This window comes from Simochromis diagramma, unplaced genomic scaffold (genome assembly GCF_900408965.1).
Source record: "Simochromis diagramma unplaced genomic scaffold, fSimDia1.1 OVJJ01000602.1, whole genome shotgun sequence".
Lineage (NCBI taxonomy): Eukaryota > Metazoa > Chordata > Actinopteri > Cichliformes > Cichlidae > Simochromis > Simochromis diagramma.
In genome coordinates this window covers 10,675,744-10,697,998 of record NW_024387040.1, presented here as the reverse complement: position 1 = coordinate 10,697,998, position 22,255 = coordinate 10,675,744, and positions in this window count along the sequence as shown.

Sequence of the window (22,255 nt, the reverse complement as noted above, 5' to 3'; positions counted from 1 at the left end):
AAAGTCCTTGAGGTATTGTTGGTATTTAGGAGAAATACACTGGAGTGGTGTAGTTATATATACTATTAAGAGTTTTATCCTGAAAGGTTTTTAACTTTGTCATCTTTAGCCTTACATTGATGTGGAGGTACAAAACCAAAGCCATCTACAATAGAAAAATGGATGGTGCATGAATGCAAATTAAAAACAATGTAAGCTACTCCACTGTGATACAATACACCAAGAGGCTGATTCTGAATGTGTCATTGTGTCTGTGTCTTTCCCCATTCACATGAACCGTAACTAAATGAAACTATTTTGTTCACTCAGCAGCGAGGCTTAGCCACCGTCTGCTGCTCCAATGCCTCTGCTGCTGGCTCACTTCAATCTGTGCCAGGGGCTTTGTCTGTCCAGGAGATTCACTGCCGGGTACTGAGCCCATCACGAGAGGCGCTTTATTACAAACAGAGGAAAGTCAGGTCCGAAATAAGATTTTGAGGCCAAGAAAAGGTGGAGTGGGTTATAGCATAACAAATACATAGGGCTTCACCAGGTTACTATGGTCTCGCCCATATCCAAATATTTATAGTGGAGGTGTCAGCTACTTTTTTCCATTGCAGTTTTGTCCACCAAGTGTCCTTGAGCCGTCTCTTTAAGCTGGACACCATTAGGTAGCAGCAACAGTTGTAAAATTGCAGTCTAATTATTGGTTAACGGGTAACCCTTTAAATCATCTGCCTTGTTAATGCAAGAAGCTGCAACATCAATTACCTCCACAAGACGCCATCATCAGTTATTATCTGATTTCCAGTAATTGCTATTTAATAGTGAGGTTCTTGCAATTCATATATTTTATTCATGGCCAGTGGTTGTGGTTTCATTTATTATTGTTACTGTGGGTAGACGGCGTCCACTCTGCTGCCTTATTTTCAGGCTGGTTAACTTAATCAGAATCTATTACTAAACTTCTCTCTTTCTATTGAGGCTTTTGCATTGTAGGCCTTTATGTGTAACATCTGAGGGGGATTTGTTGTTTGTAACTGCAATCTTAGTTAATAATTATTAAGTTTCCATTCATTATCCTGTTTGGAAATTCTCTTTGTGTCTGTGGCAACTGTGACATAAATACAACCACAAATGGGGCAAACATTAAACAACAACCCTCTCCACAAACAGATGATAAAAAAGAATTAGTGTTTGTCTGTCCACTCCAAACTGTTTGAAAAAAATGATTGCTGTCCTGCAAATGACCCTTGTGTCTGAATTAGTTATCATATCAGCTAATTGCTTTTCAATTAGCAAAACGGGTGTTCTTCCCAAGTCTTGTGGGAAAACAAAAAGCAACATTAAGTACAGCTGCAGTGACAGTGACAGTTTGAAACCATCATTTCCAAGGTCATATTACCGAGTGGGCAACTTGGCAAGCTCCTATTAAAAAATCCCACAGATTCACTGTTAGTCAGTGAATCCCACAGATTCGCTGACTAAGTAGCAACAAACATCACAATTTTGCCGCATGCAGATCCAACAAATCCAGCATTATTACAGGGCCTAGTGTTAGTTTATTAAGATTATTAAATATTGCCAAAGAACTTCTTGGCCAAAGCAACCTCAAGCCGTTCAGGTCCACAATTCTCATTCAATAAACAGGAAATTGTTGTTTTAACTTTAGGCTTTTCACATATCACACATATGATATATGCTGTTTTAAATATTGAGCTCTAAAATAAAATAATTAGCGTTTCCTGTTGTTTCCATTCTTAAAGATAAGCTATGCTTACAGGCTTTCACCTTATTGCAAGAGAGCAGTATCAGCTCATCTAATACTCAGAACATATACTCATTGTATATGCATACTTTTACAATGATGACCTTTTATTTTGGATATATATAACAAACAAACCAATATGTTCATATACATATGTATACACACATACCTTCACATACATGTACAAATATGTATACAAATACACACATATATGTACGCAAACAAAATCAACTAAATCTACATGACATGAAATAACAATGCAATCATCAAGTCTAAAATTAAGTAGGAAGACGTATGTTTATACTCATTAACCTCTGACTTGTGCTCAATAGACTATCGATTTACCATGTGCATCATTTCCCCCAATTCTCCTTAGAACTTGCATATACCTGCCCCAGGGAGAAAAGGTCTGTGTATACATGTGTGTATACAATGATAGACATAATACAGATATAATTTGAAGAATTATTTATAGTATCAGTCAGTATCAATCAATTATATACAGTATTCTATCAAAAGCAGGTTTCTTCGACAAGCTAGTTGTAGTGTAATAGAGGGGCTGAAAGGATCAGAGCTTACCTAATTACTTGCCTTCCTTTCTAAGGATTGCTGGCTGTGTACTTAATAAATAAGGCTTGTTAACCTTGCAATATCACTGACAGATTTGCCTAATTTAAATGTCAACACGAAGGTCCGTTTTTACTAAAACTCATTAAAGGTGAGTATTTACAACAGGTAGACATATGTAAAATGCTACAGAGCTGAAAAATTGGCATATGATAGTGATGATAGTTCTTTTCCAGTGCTGATTAAACAAATTTCTACCATTTCAAAATTCTAAAGTCATGAAGACTTCCTGTTACTACTGGATATTATCAGTGATTCTCTCTAAAGTAATGATTTCATTTCATTAGCTCTATAATTAACGAGATAATCCCTGTGTTTGGCAGTCACATGTCGCAACTACAATATTAATCCAATTCTGCAATAATCCTGATGTTATCTAGGTGAATAAACAAATTAGCTGGAACATCTGTCAGCTAATAAGTAGTGCCAATTAGAGCTCTGTTTACAATTACTATCAGTGTTGGTTCTTTACTTAAGCCAAGCAGCAGATGTAATATACACTCCCCAGACATTTTATTAGGAACACCTTGCTAGTAATGGATTGGATCCCTGTTGTTTTCGAAACTGCCTTAATTCTTAACAGCACAGGTTCAAGAAGGTGTTGGAAAAAAATCCATTGACATTTTGGTCCCCATTGACATGACACCATCGCACAGCTGCTGCAAATTTGCCAGTTGTATACTCCATGATGTGAATCTCCTGCTCCACCGCATCGTGAAAGGTGCTTTGCCAGACTGGGATCTGGTGACTGTAAAGTGTGCCAGGAAAATATTCCCCACATGATTACACCACCAACAACAGCCTAAACAGATGATACAAGGTAAGATGGATCCATGCTTTCATGTTGTTTCCACCAAATTCTAAACCTTCTATCTGACTATCATAGGAAAGACCAAGTATGGGACAGAGTATGGTCTTCTGCTGCTGTAGTACATCTGCTTCAAAGTCTGACAAAGTTGTGCGTTCAGAGATGCTCTTCTGCATGCCTTGGATGTAACTAGTGGTTATTTGAGTTACTCTTGCTTTCCCATCAGCTCAAAGCAATCTGGCCATTCTCCTCTGACCTCTGATATCAACAAGGCATTTTTGCCCTGATAACTGCTGCTCTTTGTACCATCCATTTAGCACCAACAACCAAATAACATTGAAAGTCAATTAAATAACCTCGCTTCCCCTTCCTGATGATTGGCTTGGACTTGGCTTGAACAGGACATCTTGACCATATTTATATGCCTAAATGCATTGGGCTGCTGCCATATCATTAGCTAATTGGATATCCCTTAATCCCTTAATAGTTGAACAGGTGGAAGCAGTTGGATTGGTGTATAGAACAAAGTGAACGTTCATACCCATCATTAAAAGCATCAACTCAGGTTATTTCTGTGGAGTTGATGTAAATTTCTCTACTCATGCAAATTGCCTTAAAAAGAAAATGAAGCCTTCAGGGTGATTACCTGTACAAACTGCATTAGATATTTGACCCATCAAAGGGCAATCTATGGTAACTGGAAAATGAAATATAAAATACATATTTTTTCTTATGCATATTAATCAAGAAAACATATATTTCCATCACGTTGAGATTAGTTGCCTGTGGTGCTTTCTCGAGGAAGCATTCTGAGAGAAAATTGATATGAAAATTGCTTCTTAATTGAGTTTTCCTGCCAAAGAGGAGGGTCCACAGCAAAGCTCGAGATTGTAGTTGTTTTATACTTTAGACATTTAAGGGAATCACACAGCTTCAAGTGGCTGTATTGGGAAAAATATTAGTAAAAGTAAACAACAAAACAGGTGGATTGCAATTAGGGATGGGTATCATTTAGGTTTTATCCGATACCGGTGCCAAACCGGTACTTTTGAAATGGTGCCGGTGCTTAAACAGTGCTCGAACCGGTGCTTAAAGAATGGAAAACACGAAGTCAATTATATCTTATATATATAAACAACTTATGGATTTAAATGTCCATTCAGTTATTAAAGTTAGGAGGGCTTGGGAGCAGGAGTTAGGAGTAATTTTTTGGGATCAGCAATGGGAGAAAGCAGTATCCAATGTCCGTTATAGTATGTCCTGTGCCAGGTTACAACTTATCCAGTTCAAGGTATTGTACAGGGTTTACTATTCAAAGTTTCGTCTGTCTGAGATTTACCCACAAGTGATGGATCAGTGTGAGAGATGTCATGCCACCCCATGTGACCTAGGTCATATGTTCTTTCTGTGCCCAAGACTCCATGGCTTCTGGAGTCAGTATTCAGTTATTCTTTCCAAGGCTCTTGGGACCCAAATCTGCATGGACCCTTTTCTAGCTGTTTTTGGGCTTCCAGTCAACACTGGTCTAACCGACCCTACACACTTCAAAATATTAGCCTTTACATCACTTTTGGCTAGACGTTGCATCTTACTCTTTTGGAAATCTTCAAAGCCACCTTCAGTTTCTTTTTGGTTTAGAGATGTGATGTCATTTCTTAAATTGCAAAAAGATAGGCCTTGTGGCGAAGGGCAAATACAGAGAATTTTATCGTATCTGGGGCCCCTTCGTAAACTAAACTAAGTCATTAAACGCTCTACCAGCTGATTAATATTATCTCCCCCCCCTCTTTTTTTTGTGTGTGTGTGTGTGTGTGCGTTTTGGGGTTTGTTGTTTGTGTTTGTTTTGGGTTTCTTCTTAGGTTTTGTTATGTTTGTTTGTTCTTTCAATTTTATTTAAGCGCATGTGTGTATTATTGTATCTGTTCATGTAAGAAAAACTAACAAATATGTGAGGGGAACAGATTGTATTGTCATTGTAAACTAATGTACACTTGTCTCTCAATAAAAATATGAAAAAAAAAAGAATGGAAAACACAAACTTTGTCCAAAAACCTCTCAAGTTTAGCTGTTTTTTTTGTTTTTTTAAAAAGATAACAATGTTACTCTTTTCTGCAGCTATAGGGCATATATGGTATCACTCTTGGCTGGAAGCAGTGCTTAAACAACGGAAAAAATACAAGCTTTGTCCAAAAACCTCTCATGTTTAACTGTTTTCCACTTTTTCTTTGGTCATTTTAGCCTTTTTGGCCAGGGTGAAGGGAGTATCTGCCATCAAACAAGAAGACAGCAGCATGTAACTACGACGGTGTTTCCTAGTTCACCTTACATGCATTAATTTAATAACGTGGTTAGCCTACTCAATGTAAATTACACACGAACAACATTAAGCTACTCACACAGAGAAGAACGGCTGCTGCTGCCATCATCATCCGTCATCATTTCTGCTACACTGGCAGGGCTAGGGGCCAGGACTCTACTCTTCGGGTTCTTGGGGGATGTTGCTAACTCCGGGTCCGATAACAGGCAACCCACCCGCAGTAGATGTGCTCGGTGTGAGGTCTTGCAGCAAGCTATCAAATACGGTGCATTTCTCGGCTTTTAAAAAAGACGCTGTGCGTCGCCAGGTGTTTCATCAGATTCGAGGTGTTACCGCTTCGCCTTGGCCATTTTTAATCTGTAGCTCTGCTCTAACAAAACGTACGTACCTGGGCCCGCCTACTATCCTTGGAAAGGTACACTGAACAAAAATATAAACGCAACACTTTTGTTTTTGCTCCCATTCCCCATGGGATGGACGTAGAGACCTAAAATTCATTCCAGATACACATATAACCCATCCCTTCCCAAACAGTGGTCACAAATCAGTCCAATGTGTGGTAGTGGGCACATCTGCTTATTGAGATAATCCATCCCACCTCACAGGTTGCCACATCAGGATGCTGATCTGACATCATGAGTAGTGCACAGGTGTACCTCAGACTGCCACAACAAAAAGGCCACCCTGGAATGTGCAGTTTGTCTCTCACAGCAAAATGCCACAGATGCCACAGCAATGAGGGAGCGTGCAATTGGCATGCTGACAGCAGGAATGTCAACCAGATCTGTCGCCCGTGCATTGAATGTTCATTTCTCAACCATAAGCCGTCTCCACAGGCGTTTCAGAGAATATGGCAGCACATCCAACCGGCCTCACAACCGCAGACCTCGTGTAACCACACCAGCCCAGGACCTCCACATCCAGCAGGTTCACCTCCAAGATCGTCTGAGACCAGCCACCCAGACAGCTGCTGGAACAATTGGTTTGCACAACCAAACAATTTCTGCACAAACTGTCAGAAACCGTCTCAGGGACGCTCAACTGCATGCCCGTCGTCCTCATCGGGGTCTTGACCTGACTCCAGCTCGTCGCCGTAACAGACTTGTGTGGGCAAATGCTCACATTCGATGGCGTCTGGCACGTTGGAGAGGTGTGCGCTTCACGGATGAATCATGGTTCACATTGTTCAGGGCAGATGGCAGCTGAGAATGTCCCAGTTCTTGCATGGCCAGCATACTCACCGGACATGTCACCCATTGAGCATGTTCGGGATGTGCTTGACCGGCGTATACGACAGCGTGTACCAGTTCCCACGAATATCCAACAACCTCGCACAGCCATTGCAGTGGAGTGGCACCACATTCCAAGGCCACAATTGCCACTTGCTCGACTCCATGCGACGATGTGTTGCCCTGCATGGTGACATGGATGGTCACACCCGATACTGCCTTGTTTCGGGTCCCCAGACCCCCAATCGCGCACAAAAACCTGCACATTCAGGGTGGCTTTTTGTGTGGGCAGTCTGCGGTACACCTGTGCACTATATGCTGTCAGGTCTCCGCATCCTGATGTGGCCCCCCTGTGAGGTGGGCTGGATTATCTCAATATAGCAGATGTGCCCCTACCACACATTTGGACTGCTTTTTGACCACTGTTGGGAGGGATGCGCTTATATTGTGTCTCTGGAATGAATTTTAGGTCTCTACGTCCATCCCATGGGGAATGGGAGCAAAAACAAAAGTGTTGCGTTTATATTTTTGTTCAGTGTAAAATGATTGGCTAGAATCCAAAGTGTATGACATCTCAGGGGAAAAAAGCACCGAAATAAAGCACCGAAATGTGTGCTGCTTTTCGGTCTGGTTACTACCATTTATGTCAGAACCCGGTACCCATCCCTATTTGCAATAGCATGTTTTCTGTTGTCTTTCAGCTAAATCAAATTATTTTATTCATTAATGATATGTTGTCAATAATTAATGGAATATTTCTGTGGCGGTTAGCTTTAAAGTAATAACTTTTGTATTTAAAAAGTGCATTGCTATGAAGCATCTAATGAGCCCAATCATTCATGATTTGATGGAAAAATAATTAAAGATTTATTTTCTTCATTATGCGCCCTCTGACTGTTCAGTAAACAACAAAAACCTTCCTAAATACTTTTGAAATCATGCTCCGCGTTGAGCATTTCTCCCTTGTCACAACACAGAGGCGACATGTGTTTCCTCACTCAGAAAATCCCTTCCTCAGGAGCCTGCTAACACCTTCTATCACACACCATCAGCAGGATGTTTATTTTCCAACACCCTGCTGCTGATTGTGCCGTGGGCGATTTAATAAGCTGAGAGAAATTGACTTTGCAGGGTTTGATACTTCACCTCAGTGAGGTTAGCTATACGGAGTACGCATTATTGGTGCCGGTGTGAGCATTTGCTATTCAATGGGTTCGGCTGATGCATAGAACAAAAATGGTTACCCGGTGGCTCAGCTGCTGCAACTCTCCTCAGATGTTTGATTGCAGCAATCTCCCATGTCTGCTTGTAATCACACATCAAGCTGTGTACACGCAACAATTTGTATATGACAGAGTGCACAGTGTGACGTATAGGACAACACCTGAGAGCATTGAAGGAATTAATATATCAAATTTGTGAAGAAAAACAGGAACCATAGAAAATATTTTTATAGAAAAGGAGTCAGTCAGTAAACAAGAGTTTGTCATTTTTCTTGCAAGTGTAGCACCTCTGGTATTAAAGCACACGTATGAGTTAAAGAAAACCTTTCTATAAACTTATTTTTATTAACAAAAATACACCAGGGTGGACAGAAAGGCATACAGATACAAATGTTACCATGAGAAACTGTTTTCAGCTTGGTAACTGCAGTGGCCCTGAGAAAATAAAAGTTTTAATACAAAAGTGTATACAAATAAAGTTGAAATTTAAAAAAGTTGGATAAAAACAAAATAATATAAAACATGTGTTTTTGGGAAACAATAATAAAACAGAATAGCTGTTGAAGTGACAGAAACCAAAGCACTTGAAGCACTGAGACACGCTTAAAAAAGTTGAGGATTCATTCCTGTTGTGAGGAAGAAAAAGATACAAGGTAATGTGTTTTTTAATTGCATGAGATATATAATACTTTAGAAACATCTTTGCAATTAGCTATTATTGCTAATCTGCTTGCCTATTAATTTAGATTATCAGTTCCACTTGCACTTGGAAAATGGTAACACAGTTTACAGTGTGAATATGGACAGTATTTTTATTTTTATTGCACAAAAGGCCAAGAGCGCGATGGTGAAGTGCAAACTACATACAGGACAGAAACATCTCCACTGTGCTTCTAACACAACTCCAGCTCCAAATCCAGTATCTGCACAGACAGCTTGTTAACACTAAGCTAGCAAACCCACAGTGATGCTAAAGCTGAGTGAATGCCGACCCCAGCCCAGGAGGCCGACCCTGAACTTCAACAGGTAACAAAGAGATGAGCAGTTAGGATGAAATCTCCATTTCTGCCTGTTCATGTTTCTAAGGTAGATCACTGTTACTCGCTTTAAAGTGGCAGTGGGCAGGTTTTCGTCTTTGCTTGGCGCTGTTGGATTTGTGCTCTTAACTAAATAGTAAGAGAAAGCTCATATATATACAGTGGGGCAAAAAAGTATTTAGTCAGCCACCGATTGTGCAAGTTCCCCCACTTAAAATGATGACAGAGGTCAGTAATTTGCACCAGAGGTACACTTCAACTGTGAGAGACAGAATGTGAAAAAAAAAAATCCATGAATCCACATGGTAGGATTTGTAAATAATTTATTCGTAAATCAGGGTGGAAAATAAGTATTTGGTCAATAACAAAAATACAACTCAATACTTTGTAACATAACCTTTGTTGGCAATAACAGAGGTCAAAGGTTTACTATAGGTCTTTACCAGGTTTGCACACACAGTAGCTGGTATTTTGGCCCATTCCTCCATGCAGATCTTCTCGAGAGCAGTGATGTTTTGGGGCTGTCGCCGAGCAACACGGACTTTCAACTCCCGCCACAGATTTTCTATGGGGTTGAGGTCTGGAGACTGGCTAGGCCACTCCAGGACTTTCAAATGCTTCTTACGGAGCCACTCCTTTGTTGCCCGGGCGGTGTGTTTTGGATCATTGTCATGTTGGAAGACCCAGCCTCGTTTCATCTTCAAAGTTCTCACTGATGGAAGGAGGTTTTGGCTCAAAATCTCACGATACATGGCCCCATTCATTCTGTCCTTAACACGGATCAGTCGTCCTGTCCCCTTGGCAGAAAAACAGCCCCATAGCATGATGTTTCCACCCCCATGCTTCACAGTAGGTATGGTGTTCTTGGGATGCAACGCAGTATTCTTCTTCCTCCAAACACGACGAGTTGAGTTTATACCAAAAAGTTCTACTTTGGTTTCATCTGACCACATGACATTCTCCCAATCCTCTGCTGTATCATCCATGTGCTCTCTGGCAAACTTCAGACGGGCCTGGACATGCACTGGCTTCAGCAGCGGAACACGTCTGGCACTGCGGGATTTGATTCCCTGCCGTTGTAGTGTGTTACTGATGGTGACCTTTGTTACTTTGGTCCCAGCTCTCTGCAGGTCATTCACCAGGTCCCCCCGTGTGGTTCTGGGATCTTTGCTCACCATTCTCATGATCATTTTGACCCCACGGGATGAGATCTTGCGTGGAGCCCCAGATCGAGGGAGATTATCAGTGGTCTTGTATGTCTTCCATTTTCTGATGATTGCTCCCACAGTTGATTTTTTCACACCAAGCTGCTTGCCTATTGTAGATTCACTCTTCCCAGTCTGGTGCAGGTCTACAAGACTTTTCCTGGTGTCCTTCGAAAGCTCTTTGGTCTTGGCCATGGCGGAGTTTGGAGTCTGACTGTTTGAGGCTGTGGACAGGTGTCTTTTATACAGATGATGAGTTCAAACAGGTGCCATTCATACAGGTAACGAGTGGGGGACAGAAAAGCTTCTTACAGAAGACGTTACAGGTCTGTGAGAGCCAGAGATTTTCCTTGTTTGAGGTGACCAAATACTTATTTTCCACCCTAATTTACGAATAAATTCTTAAAAATCCTACCATGTGAATTCATGGATTTTTTTTTTCACATTCTGTCTCTCACAGTTGAAGTGTACCTCTGGTGCAAATTACTGACCTCTGTCATCATTTTAAGTGGGGGAACTTGCACAATCGGTGGCTGACTAAATACTTTTTTGCCCCACTGTATGTCATGATTAGGATAGGGATTTGTGTTGGTGTGTGGGACTGTAGGTAGGTTTATATTGTCAAATGGTTTGAGGTCATTTTAGAGAAATGTAAAAATAACGTAATGAGTAGTGTAGTAAATTACTTTCTCCTGGGAGTAATTAAGTAACATAGTGGACTGTTTTTAAGGAAGGTTTTCTGTGTTAATGTGCAGTATTTTTTTAATTTACTATTATTAATGACCCCAACACTGATTACAACAAATGCACAAATGTTTGACCACACAGCATGCAATTAATTTTTTTGTAACGTCTTTGATATTATGCTTAGTGAGAGTGGTGACTCTAAAAGCAGAGCCAAATGAGAATCGATAAGGAACAAATAGATAAGTGATATCGATAACAGAATCATAATTGCTAATTTCTTATCAGTTCTCATCCCTACTAATAATGTGACTTCACCACTTGATTCATCACATTAGTGTTTCACCAAAAGACAGTTTTGTTGTGTCTTATGAGATTTTTCTTTCTTTTTTGTTTAGCTTTCCTGTGTTTTTTTTTTTTTTTTTTTTTATCTATGTCTGCTGTTTTATACCGCTTCTGTTGTGTTTTGTTTTGTGGTAAATTTCAACCAAATGTTACCAGTATTGTATCTTTCTTACAAATGCAAATCAAGAGACTGTTTGTAATGACTGATGAGTTTTTGGTGCTGCAAACCGAATAATAAAAATGTTGCTTTAATTTGTTTCCAATATATTTTGTTCTGTCATGTTGTAGCTACAATACAATGTTTATTTAACTTGAATTCCTTCCCATAACTTTTGCCTTCTACAAAATTTTTTGACCTAAAGTTATGTGTTAAACCAACAAATGGTCTGATCTTTGAAGTTTTCTGACATATATAGTTCTTTTCTTTAATTTAGTGGGCAAAATTTTCCATATACTCATTGCTTTTATAATTTGTTGTCAAATTACTTTCCCATTTGACTTTTGCATTAATTGAGGGTGCCATTTCTTACCCATCTCCATTTTTTCCCACTGCTTCCCTAAGGACACAATTTATAGAATAACCTTTAACGGAAATTACTTTGAGTATTTAAATTTTGGGGGGATGACTTTTTCATTTTCTCACATAATTGTGGAAGGATATTGGCCCGCTCTTTTTTTACAATGTTGCTTTGGTTCATTAAAGTTTGTGGGCATTCATATACAACTCTCTGTCACAGTATTTCAGTCAGGTTGAGCTTTGGACTTTGGGTCATTGCAACCAGTGTTGCCAACTCCTCAGTAAGGAAAATCGCTATTGGCTGTCCTAAAAGTCGCTAAATGACGTCATCACCTAATTTGCATAATTGGTCATGCTAATATAATTGTAACCTACGTTGTTGGAGAGAGAAATAACATCGTGTGGAAGAGACATAAAGTGAGTAAAAAACGTCCTAAATGCATTTAGAGTTTATTTAGAATTACAAATTAAATTTATTTTAGCAATTATTGTTTTTTGTAATGTCACAATTCCAACCCTGCTCCTTTATCTGGGCTTGGACCGGCAAAAGTGACCCGAAATAGGCACTCTGGTGGAGTTACTTTGTGTGTGTGGGTGTGTGTTTATAAGTAGTTTTAAACCTTGTGACCCACAAAACAGCATAAGAGTAAAAGAAGAACTGACTGCGTTACAGTCGGTGCAGGAGCAGCGGCTTCGCTCATGCGCGATTCATTTGCAGTTCGGACGCATAGGTGTGAACATCTCCTGCCCTGATAGCTAGTGATGTGCGATACCACTGATTTCCTTTCCGATCCGATACCAAGTAATATTCAGGGTGGTATCGACGATACTGATCCGATACCGATACTTTATACAAAAACGGATTTTATTTATTGTATCTCAAATTATAGCGTCATAATGATTACAGGACATCAGATTACTTGTTCTTATCACTTAATAATGCAGAGTTCATCATATAGAAATAAAAAAACTAAAGTTGTGCACTATTTGAACACCTTGCCTGCCTGAGGTGTTTGACAAGGTTAGTGATGTTGCCACAACCATACATGCCAACCCTGCTGATTTTTCCGGGAGAATCCCACCTTTCTCCAGATTTTCCACCCGGACAACAAAGTTGAAAAACCATATCGCAGAATTCATAGCGCAGCCCAGCCAATTCCAGTCTCCAACAATGACGGCAGCTACTTAGTTTTAATATCACTCTTATTTCTCTTTCTGGGTCGCAAAAAAACTTTAAACATATTTTCAGGTTAGAATGTAGCTGTGTAAACTTCAAATATCTGAGACGATCGACACATCGTCTTCAAACCCCCACGGTCTATCACCACTCGGGTTAAACATGATATGTAAGTCACTTTGATAACTTAAAAATGTTATTGTTTGGCTTTTTTAGTGTTTTATTTGTTCGTGAGTAAATCGGTTTGGCTGAGATTAAAGTTATTAGATTAGATTAAATTAAATTTAACTTTATTAATCCCTCGGAAGGGTTCCTCCGGGGTTTTCACACAGCTGAATAAACATCAAACAGAAAACTAATTAAATAGAAGTGTGAGACGGTCGAGAGTTTACGTCAGTATCCTGTTATATTTTAGATAGCAAGGAGCAGACGGCTGAGTTTCACTCCACCGAGGGAACTCATGACGTACTACCCGGCTTTCTTTAGACCGCGAAGGGCGGGTCCTCAGGTGGAAGCAGCCTCTGAATTTGGACACTCCCGCTGTTTCCGGGCCGGCCAATAATAACGGTGACATTTAACGTATTTTATCCGATAAATAAACACTGTAAAATATATTTATCCCCCCCCCCAAACAGCCCTTTTGAATGTCTCCCTAATTCTGAGATCTCAAGGTTGGCAATTATGGCCACAACACCTCACTTTTTTGCCACATGTATCGCAAACCACGTCTCAGCTGTTTGTGGAGGTAAAATACATCCGCACAATTACACTCAGCCATTGTCGTGAGTGCACACGCCAAGGGGCTGCGAGACTTTTATACAGCCGTATTTCGCACATGACTATGAAAGGCGGAAGAGGAATTAGTTCCTTTGAATGTAGAGAATCCGAATGTTATAGTTTCTTTCCATTGTGTTCCTGTTAATGATAAACTACAAATTTACTCTAAATTACTAAAATATCGATATTTTAATGTGAGAATCAATTCTAGAACATAAATGATTGGTATCAGAGGAATCGATATGTCAGGATTGATCCGCACATCACTACTGATAGCAGCTGGGGGAGGACTATCCTCCGCCTGTGAGCGCTTTGGCACGGGCGAGGTGCCCACGGCAGCAATACGCGCTTTCACGTCAAAAAGACGTCTCCAATAACACCAGAAAAAGTCGCCAGATTTGTCACTAGTTGCTTTTTAGAAAAAAAGTCGCTAAGGGGGTCTGAAAACTCGCTAAATATAGCGACAAAGTCGCTAAGTTGGCAACACTGATTGCAACATTGATTCTTTTCTTTTTCAACATTCTGTTGTAGATTTGTTGCCGTGCACGTGATATTTTTTTCTGTTGCATGACTCAATTTGAGCCAAGCTTTAGCTGTTGGACAGATGGCCTCACATTTGACTCTAGAATATTTTGACATACAGATGAGTTCATGGTCAACTCAATGACTGCAAGGTGACCAGGTGCTGTAGCTGCAAAGCAAGTACAAATCATCATATTTTCTACTTGTGAATAATGTTTCTCACTGTTGATCAATTGAGTGTAAATTGTTTGAAAATGGCATCATAACCCTTGGCAGATTGACAGGCAGCAACAAGTGCTTCTCTAAGATTAAGTCTTTTCTTTTTTGCGTTGTGTTAACACTATCCTCTCTATGTCCTCTCTATCCCTTTATATCTCTCTATCTATCTATTAGTGCTGTCAGCGTTAATCTCGTTAAAATGACGTTAACACCATAACTGCATTAAAGCGGCAAATCTCTGTTTACGAGTTACCACGAATCGCCCTGTGCGTGGGCTTTAGCTAACGCTCATTTAACGCGTTGACGCCGTCCAGCCCCATGCACGGGGGTGGGGGACGCTGCTGCCCTAACTACACGTGACCAGGTGAAGCTAGACAGCCAGCGAACAAATAGACGAGATCTCCACACAAGGCTTGCTTTTCTTGATTTTAATGAATATCTTTTTAAACCTTTTCCTCTCTCAAGACTTCTCCTTGCTGTTTCTTTTCTGTAAAAAGATGAACGTGTTCCAAGGTACAAGAGTGTAGGGCACTTTTAGCGTGTACATGAGCTTATTCACTCTTTTACACGTAAAAACTCCAAAACACGTAAAAACTCCGAAGCACGTACAAAACACAACAGAAGTGCTCCAGGATGCTAGGGGCAGTGTTGAGCTTTTTGTTACCTAGTGGCTACACAAGCCAGGAAGTACCAACGACCGGATTTTGTGTGTGGTAGTAACAGGTAAATGAACTTTTTTTTTTTAAATTATTTGAATATATATGAGTGCTTGTGTATAAATACAGAAACAATACACATATGCTTTCAATTGTGTAATTTAAGTGATCTAGGTAGCTCTGTTTTGGAAGTTCAGTTAACGCTAGAAGTGTTTTGGAGTTTGTACGTGCTTTGTCTCTAGGGGCCACCGCATATATTTATATATAAACATATATAAATAAAACCACCTTTTTTTTACATTAGTAATTCCTTTTGTGCATAATTTTATATTGTTGTTAATAATAAATTAATTAAAGCAACAAAACAACCTGAAGAGCCGGGTGGGAGCCAAAAGTGCTGACTCTTTTTAGTGAGTCGAGCCAAAGAGCCAGTTCTCTAAAAAGAGCCGGAAATCCCATCACTATGCCGAAGCACTTTTCACAGCGTTAACGGAGAAAATACGTCAAAGATAGGTTAATGATTAGAGTATGGCGTTATTTTTTTGCCACTATTCTGAGCGCACGTTAAAAAAAAAAATTGAGTGCATGTAAAAAAAATTGCAGGTGCAAGTGTTGCATTTTGAGGACAAATTTATTTTGAGCGAAGAAAAGCTAAATTTGAGTGAACAAAATTCATTGCTGCATGCAAAAACTGTATTTCAGTGTTTGCTATTATCCACACACACACAATAGCAGCCCCTCTCGCTCAGTTTTTGCATTTGCGCTTGCTCGCAATGTGTTGCTTGCACTCTCACCATTTCTGCCCGTGCGCGTTCAACTCTTTCTGTACACCGTTATTTTTGTGCCACAAAACCAGCCAATCACAGACTTGGATGCAAAAAAATCTGATTGGCTGTTTTGGTTTCCAATCAGCTCGAAATGACGAAATGCAATTTCCCAGAATCCGTTTTGTCCAAAACTCAAACGAGGCAGTGGCGGAGGAACGCAGAGTGGCGGAGTTTGAAATATTACTCTTTCTGGGTCACAACATAAACTTTTAAAGATATTTTCATGCGAGAATGGTGCTGTGTAAACTTCAAATATCTGCTCGATTTATCAAGACATCACATATTTGCATAAGTGCTCTAATGTTTTCGGAGATGGTTGTTAATAATTATTTATTGCATCATTATTTAAACCTCCTCTCCTCCAGTTTGTAACATAAGCCTGATAATTGGGCTTAACTTGAATTCAGTTCAATTTTTTACCCTATCTGAACAAGTCACAGATGTGGGTTGTGATTCAGCAGTCTGAAATCATGCTATTGTACACTATGAAATTTTCCTCAAGCCCAAGCAGCAATAAACCAAATGACCCGTCTTTGCTAGAGAAGACAATATCCCAGCAGCGGTGCTTGTGTAAAATAGATGACATCGACCTTTTTGATTCAGAAATATTTCTTTTCAAGGATTGTGAAGCTTTGGCAAAGGCTTCTGCACAATGACTGTTTTCATTATAAAGTTTTATCAGTATAGGTCAGTATAGATTACACTTTTCTGTTCACAAATGTTCCCAAACCAAAGACTACACTTTAGCCAAGTTATCCTATGGCAGACCTTCCCAAAGTGTGGGGCCCGCCCCCTGGGGGGGGGCGCAGAGCCATTGCAGGGGGGGCGCGTCATGAAAAGGGAAAAAACAAAACAACGCTTGGACACTGCTAGCACAGGCGCCCACACAAGCGCAAAGCAGGAGATGAAGCATCGCTGAATATGTTTCCAAACCAACTTCATTCTAAGCCAAAGACTAGAAAATATGGTGAAGCATATCTTCCCTTTGGCTTCACCTGCACAACTGCCGAGGTAGGTCTCCCCTGCAGAATTGCTTTTCCCTGCGTCGAGAGCAGCGCTGGGCTCTTCAAATCACGGACAAACAGTATCCCACATTCTTGATTTTTAGTTCACAAACACTTGTTGTAATAACTAACTACTCCTGACATTTTGGAGATATTAGCTCTTTATACAGTAAAGTTACAGTGGCATACAAATAACATCAGGCTGATCCTGCCACGATTTGTTCCCTCGGTTCAAATCACAGACAAACAGCATCCCACAGTTGTTTATGTTTTTAAACCCATTTTGCACAGAGAGGCAATTTTTGAAAAATGTATTGATAGCAATGTTGAATATTATTACACAGGAAAAAACAACTACATGTAAAATAATTACACCGTGACGCCTCTGCCTTTGTAAATAGAGGGACAGTAACTGTGTGTTTATATGTAAGCGTGTAAAACCTGAAGATAGAGACAAAATACTGTTAATCTGACTATCTGCCATTCTGCAATTCATCTCATGTAAACAATAACGTGGCGCACAGCATGACGTGGAAAAAGACACATACCTTTAACGTTGCGTGACGAACTCTGTATTCCTCGTCCACACATAAACCCCCAAAAGTAGTTTTAAAAAAATCTCAGTTTTTGGTGATTCCAAACGCCGTTTACATGTGGACGAAACAGCTGCGTTTTCAAAATCACCCGTGTAGGTGCGGACGCAGCGTAAAAGAGTTAGTAGTTTATTTTCTTAGTACCTGCAGATTACTTGTATTTGCTTAATTGTTTACTAAATGTTTGAGGTGTGAAATAAACCGCAATGGAGCAAAATATGGGTGTGTGTGGTTGGAGGGTGTGTTTGTGCGTGCGTGCGGGGGGGAATATTTTTCTGTAAAACAAAGGGGGGCCCAGCAAAAAAAGTTTGGGAACCACTGTCCTATGGGAACACGTGCAAATCAGAGGAACACCAATGAGGAGAGCATGGAGGGTTTACTTCATAAATGTTCTCCTATGGTAATATAAACCGTTAGTCATTAAGCTGACAAACACAAAGTAGACTTATTGTACAGTCCTTCAGAGACCCAGCAACGTATCCAGTTAGGCCACAGCTCAATAAGTATTGATAAAGCAGCCCTGTTCACTGCCCTTACACTGCCATATCGTCTGAATCAGCAGATCAAGTCTCAAGAGCGTGTGTGTGTGTTTGTGTAAGGATTTGTTACTGCAATATCTAAAGCCACACAGGTCTATAATTAACATTACCACTGGGATTTTAAAGTGACCATTTAATAGAGAAGAAGTGAATCCCGAGCACATCTACAGGTCCACTGAGAGCCATCATTTCAGCTTCATCAGTATGTTCTCACATTAAATATAGAAAGGGAACAGGTTTATTTTCCTAACAGGAATCATAAGCAGCTACTAATGTGGCTTATTTAAATGCAACTAGACAAATTTTTGAGATGAAATATTATTTTCAGAGTCACACAGGGATTTGGGCCTTGAGGAAAACTTTGCTTTCATCATAGCACTCTGTTCGTTAATGAATGTTTGAACATGCTACCTTTCCACAGCCCCAGTTTTAAGACAAGGACACAAAGCTTTGAAGGTTGCCTCTTATTTTATTGAGAAGTCCTGGGAAACATGTTTGCATATGGCATGCTATACTCCCTTTAGCCTGTGCTACTCAAAGGGAGCTAATTGTTTTACATAAATGAAAGCTTTGTTTTTTTGGCTCTAGCCGTTAGTTGCATAGGCATGCAAGTTAATATAGCAGCTGACATTTGATATTGACTGATCCAAAGTTTGCCTATGGCGAAAGAAAACTCTATGAAAAGTAATATATTACATAAATTATTAAAATTAGGCAATCTCTAGTTGAAATTTGAAATCAAAATAGCTTTTATGTACATGAGAGGAAGTGTAAAGAGGCAATCTATTTGTTTGGACTTCACAAAACTTTTAATTAAGCCTGAATCACTATAAAGGGGAACATCTTCAATCTCATGCTCCTTCATCTCTGCCTAATACACCCAAGTATCCTTTCATAAATAAGCTCAGGCACAGGCCATTAATAACAGGAGAAAGTCATTACATCTCTTCCTCATGCTGAATAATTGAGCTGCTGGTTGCCGCGTGCGTTCACTGTAAATATGCTCATAAGCTCAGTTTTTGGCTCGCTGCACGTGGACTGAGGACACGCGAGTCTAATCAAGCTCCCGCTCCGTCTGCTGCCGTAGAGTGACAGCAAAACCTTCAACGCTATTTTGGCTCAGGCACATCACAACCTGAACAAACACACTTAATTGGATTAGTCTGCTGGATGCTGTGTTCTTACAATGTCCTCGCAGAGACAGGAGTCGCACACCTTTGATCTATGAAGAGGCAAACACAGCCTCTGAACACGGCTGAGCAAATCAGAGGGCACAACAATTGCACGAGCAGGTGACCTTTGCCATTTTCCCACAGCTACATTTGCAGCTTGACAAGCCTTTTTGACTTTACATACACACACACACACACACACACACACACACACACACACACACACATATATATATATATATATATATATATATATATATATATACATACATATATATATATATATATATATATATATATATATATATACACATATATATATATATATATATATATATATATATATATATATATATATATATATATATATATATATATGTCTAGTTGCATATATATATGCCTTTGGGGATGTCTAATTGCATAGACAAAGGCCTTGTTTACTTTCCTTTTTTTCCACCTGGCACACAGATTAAAAACACTGCTGGTCCAACATTGCTGAATGCTGTATTTGATGTGCTTGTCCTTTTTGCTAATTTGAATGTCTCAGATCAATGGCTTGTATAAGAGTGCATCAATATGCCATTGGACACAAACAAAACAATCTACATTTACTTAGCCATCGAATTAAACTCCTTTTCATGCCATGGGAATGTATTACAGCTGACTGAAGGACATGCATGTGAAAACACTGAAAGGATCTGACTGGGAGGGAAATAAACATGCAGTAATGACTAAGTGTTCTGAATGAGAAGATAGACTTCATCATGGTCTGCTTCCTTCTCCATCATTATGCATTATGAGTAGAGTAATACAGAATAAATCAGCTAAAAGATGGTGCCTTAAATTAGACACCAATCAACACTCCATTCGTGTGTTTTATAAATTCATTTGAGCAAATCCGGAAAGCAAACAAATTTGTGCAGGGGTGAGTACATCCAAGTAATATCATAGATTTTTCATTTTTGTTTCTGTACAAAAAGCAAACTCATTTTGAAGGTTTGTCCCATTGTTGTCATGACAGTAACCCATAGATTATCTGTGAGCTTCGGGTCAGAGTTGCCTGGCCAAACAGAAACAGTACACAACATGATCAGCAAACCAATTGTTAATAATGGTTTCCCAGTGCTACTGGGAAAGAAAATGAACATTTCCATAAAGCTTGTCAGCAAGAAATGTGATGAAATCTCCTGGCAGACACCTGCATTGACACCTGCAACGCCATCCACTACCAACACCAACAAATGACATTGCTACCAAATCATGAGATACTGTGAAAATTTCACACAATCCTGTGTGTCTCCATTCCTTTCAGACTCTAGGACCTTGAATTTCCTTACATCTTGAACAGTGGCCTTTGGACCACTGAGCAACAGTCCAGTTCGTTTTACCTTAGCCCAGTTAGGATGCTTCTGACCTGTTTGTGATTCAGAAGCAGCTTACACTTTGGAATGGGGGAGTTGTAACTTCTTTCCTGAAGACGTCTGTGGGTGCTGAGGATCTTGCTGTACCGATACCAGCCTCAGTCCACTTCCTGTGAAGCACTCCCAAGTTCTTGAATTTAATTTTCTTGACAATCCTTTCAAGGATGCAGTCATCTCTGATAATTGCACACCTATTCCTTTCACACTTTTCCCTTTCAGTCAACTTTCCATTAATGTGCTTCAATACAGCACCTCTGAGAACAGCCAGCCTTTTCAGCAATGACCTTCTCTGGTTTACCTTCCTTGTGAAGGGAATCATCTAGACAGCTGTCAAGTCAGCAGTCTTCCCTGTGATTGTGTTTGAGTGTACTGAACTGCACAGGCAGATACACTTTATTCATATTGTTAACAATAATTTAGAAATGACAACAAATGTTTCACTTTACATGGAATTAATATAGAACACACAGAGTTTTGCTGTTTTGAATTAAACAAAGGAAAACGATAATTGGGGGGTTTATGTTTGTTTTTTTTTCTTTAAAGATGTACTAATAGATTGAAATGCTAATTTTCGAAATATTTGTTTGGTCACAATTAGAACAGCAGCCTGCCAGCTTGTCCCCCCCCATGACAGTCACGTAAGCCTCTTTCTGAGAAACCCAGGGCTTTCTAGGCCCCTGGTTGAAAGACCAAGTGGCAGCATTCACATCCAGGACAAAAAAACTAAGTTTTTTAGTAAGTCAGTAAGTGGGATCAGTCGCGAAGAGGGTGCTGAACTAAAAACATCCTTGTGATTGCTTTGGTCGCTAGTAGATTGCAGTAGTTTCCTGTAGTTTTCATGGAAGATGCCATCTCAGTGACTACTAATTGTGATGTGAAAGAGAAACAGAGACCATTTGCCTTCCAAGTAAAAGTTCTACGAGATGAGGATAATAATGATGCTAAAGTCGGGCGTCAAAAGTAGGGTCAACAAACATCAAGGTCAATGTATCTGCTGTGTATGGCAGCGACCCACAGTCTAACTTTAACTTAACCAGGTCAAGTAGATAATAGATAAAGCCAATATTATTAAAGTGTGCTACTTTGTCAGTGGTTGTAACCCCCCTATGGCAGTTATTCTAGTTTCATCTCAAGATAAACTGTCATCATTTATGTAAGTGCTTTTGAAATTACATTCACAACACATCACTTTACTATACATCAAAACATGGGAAAATACCTATAAAATGATTTGCATGGCTACAGAATTACAGCCCAGTTAACATAACATACTGCACTGTTACCTATCAGAGACAAACAAATGTGTTTTTTAATCATTAAAGAATATTTGTTTTCATGTTACACTTTACCACTTACATGAAACATTGTGTGAAGTGTGTGTTTTGTTCACATTCTTACCTCATTACCTGAAGTTGGAGCTGGAGGCTGTTATGGCAGTGAAAAAATGAGAGAGCGCTACCCCTACCTGTCAAAATTGCACAAGGAAACATTGTAAACTTTCTCTTCGTGTGATTATGGGTGCTTGTTTGTGAATGTTGACATAAACAGCAGCAACAATAGGTAACAGAACGACGTACTGATATTGAAAGCAAACCTATACGCGCTAAAT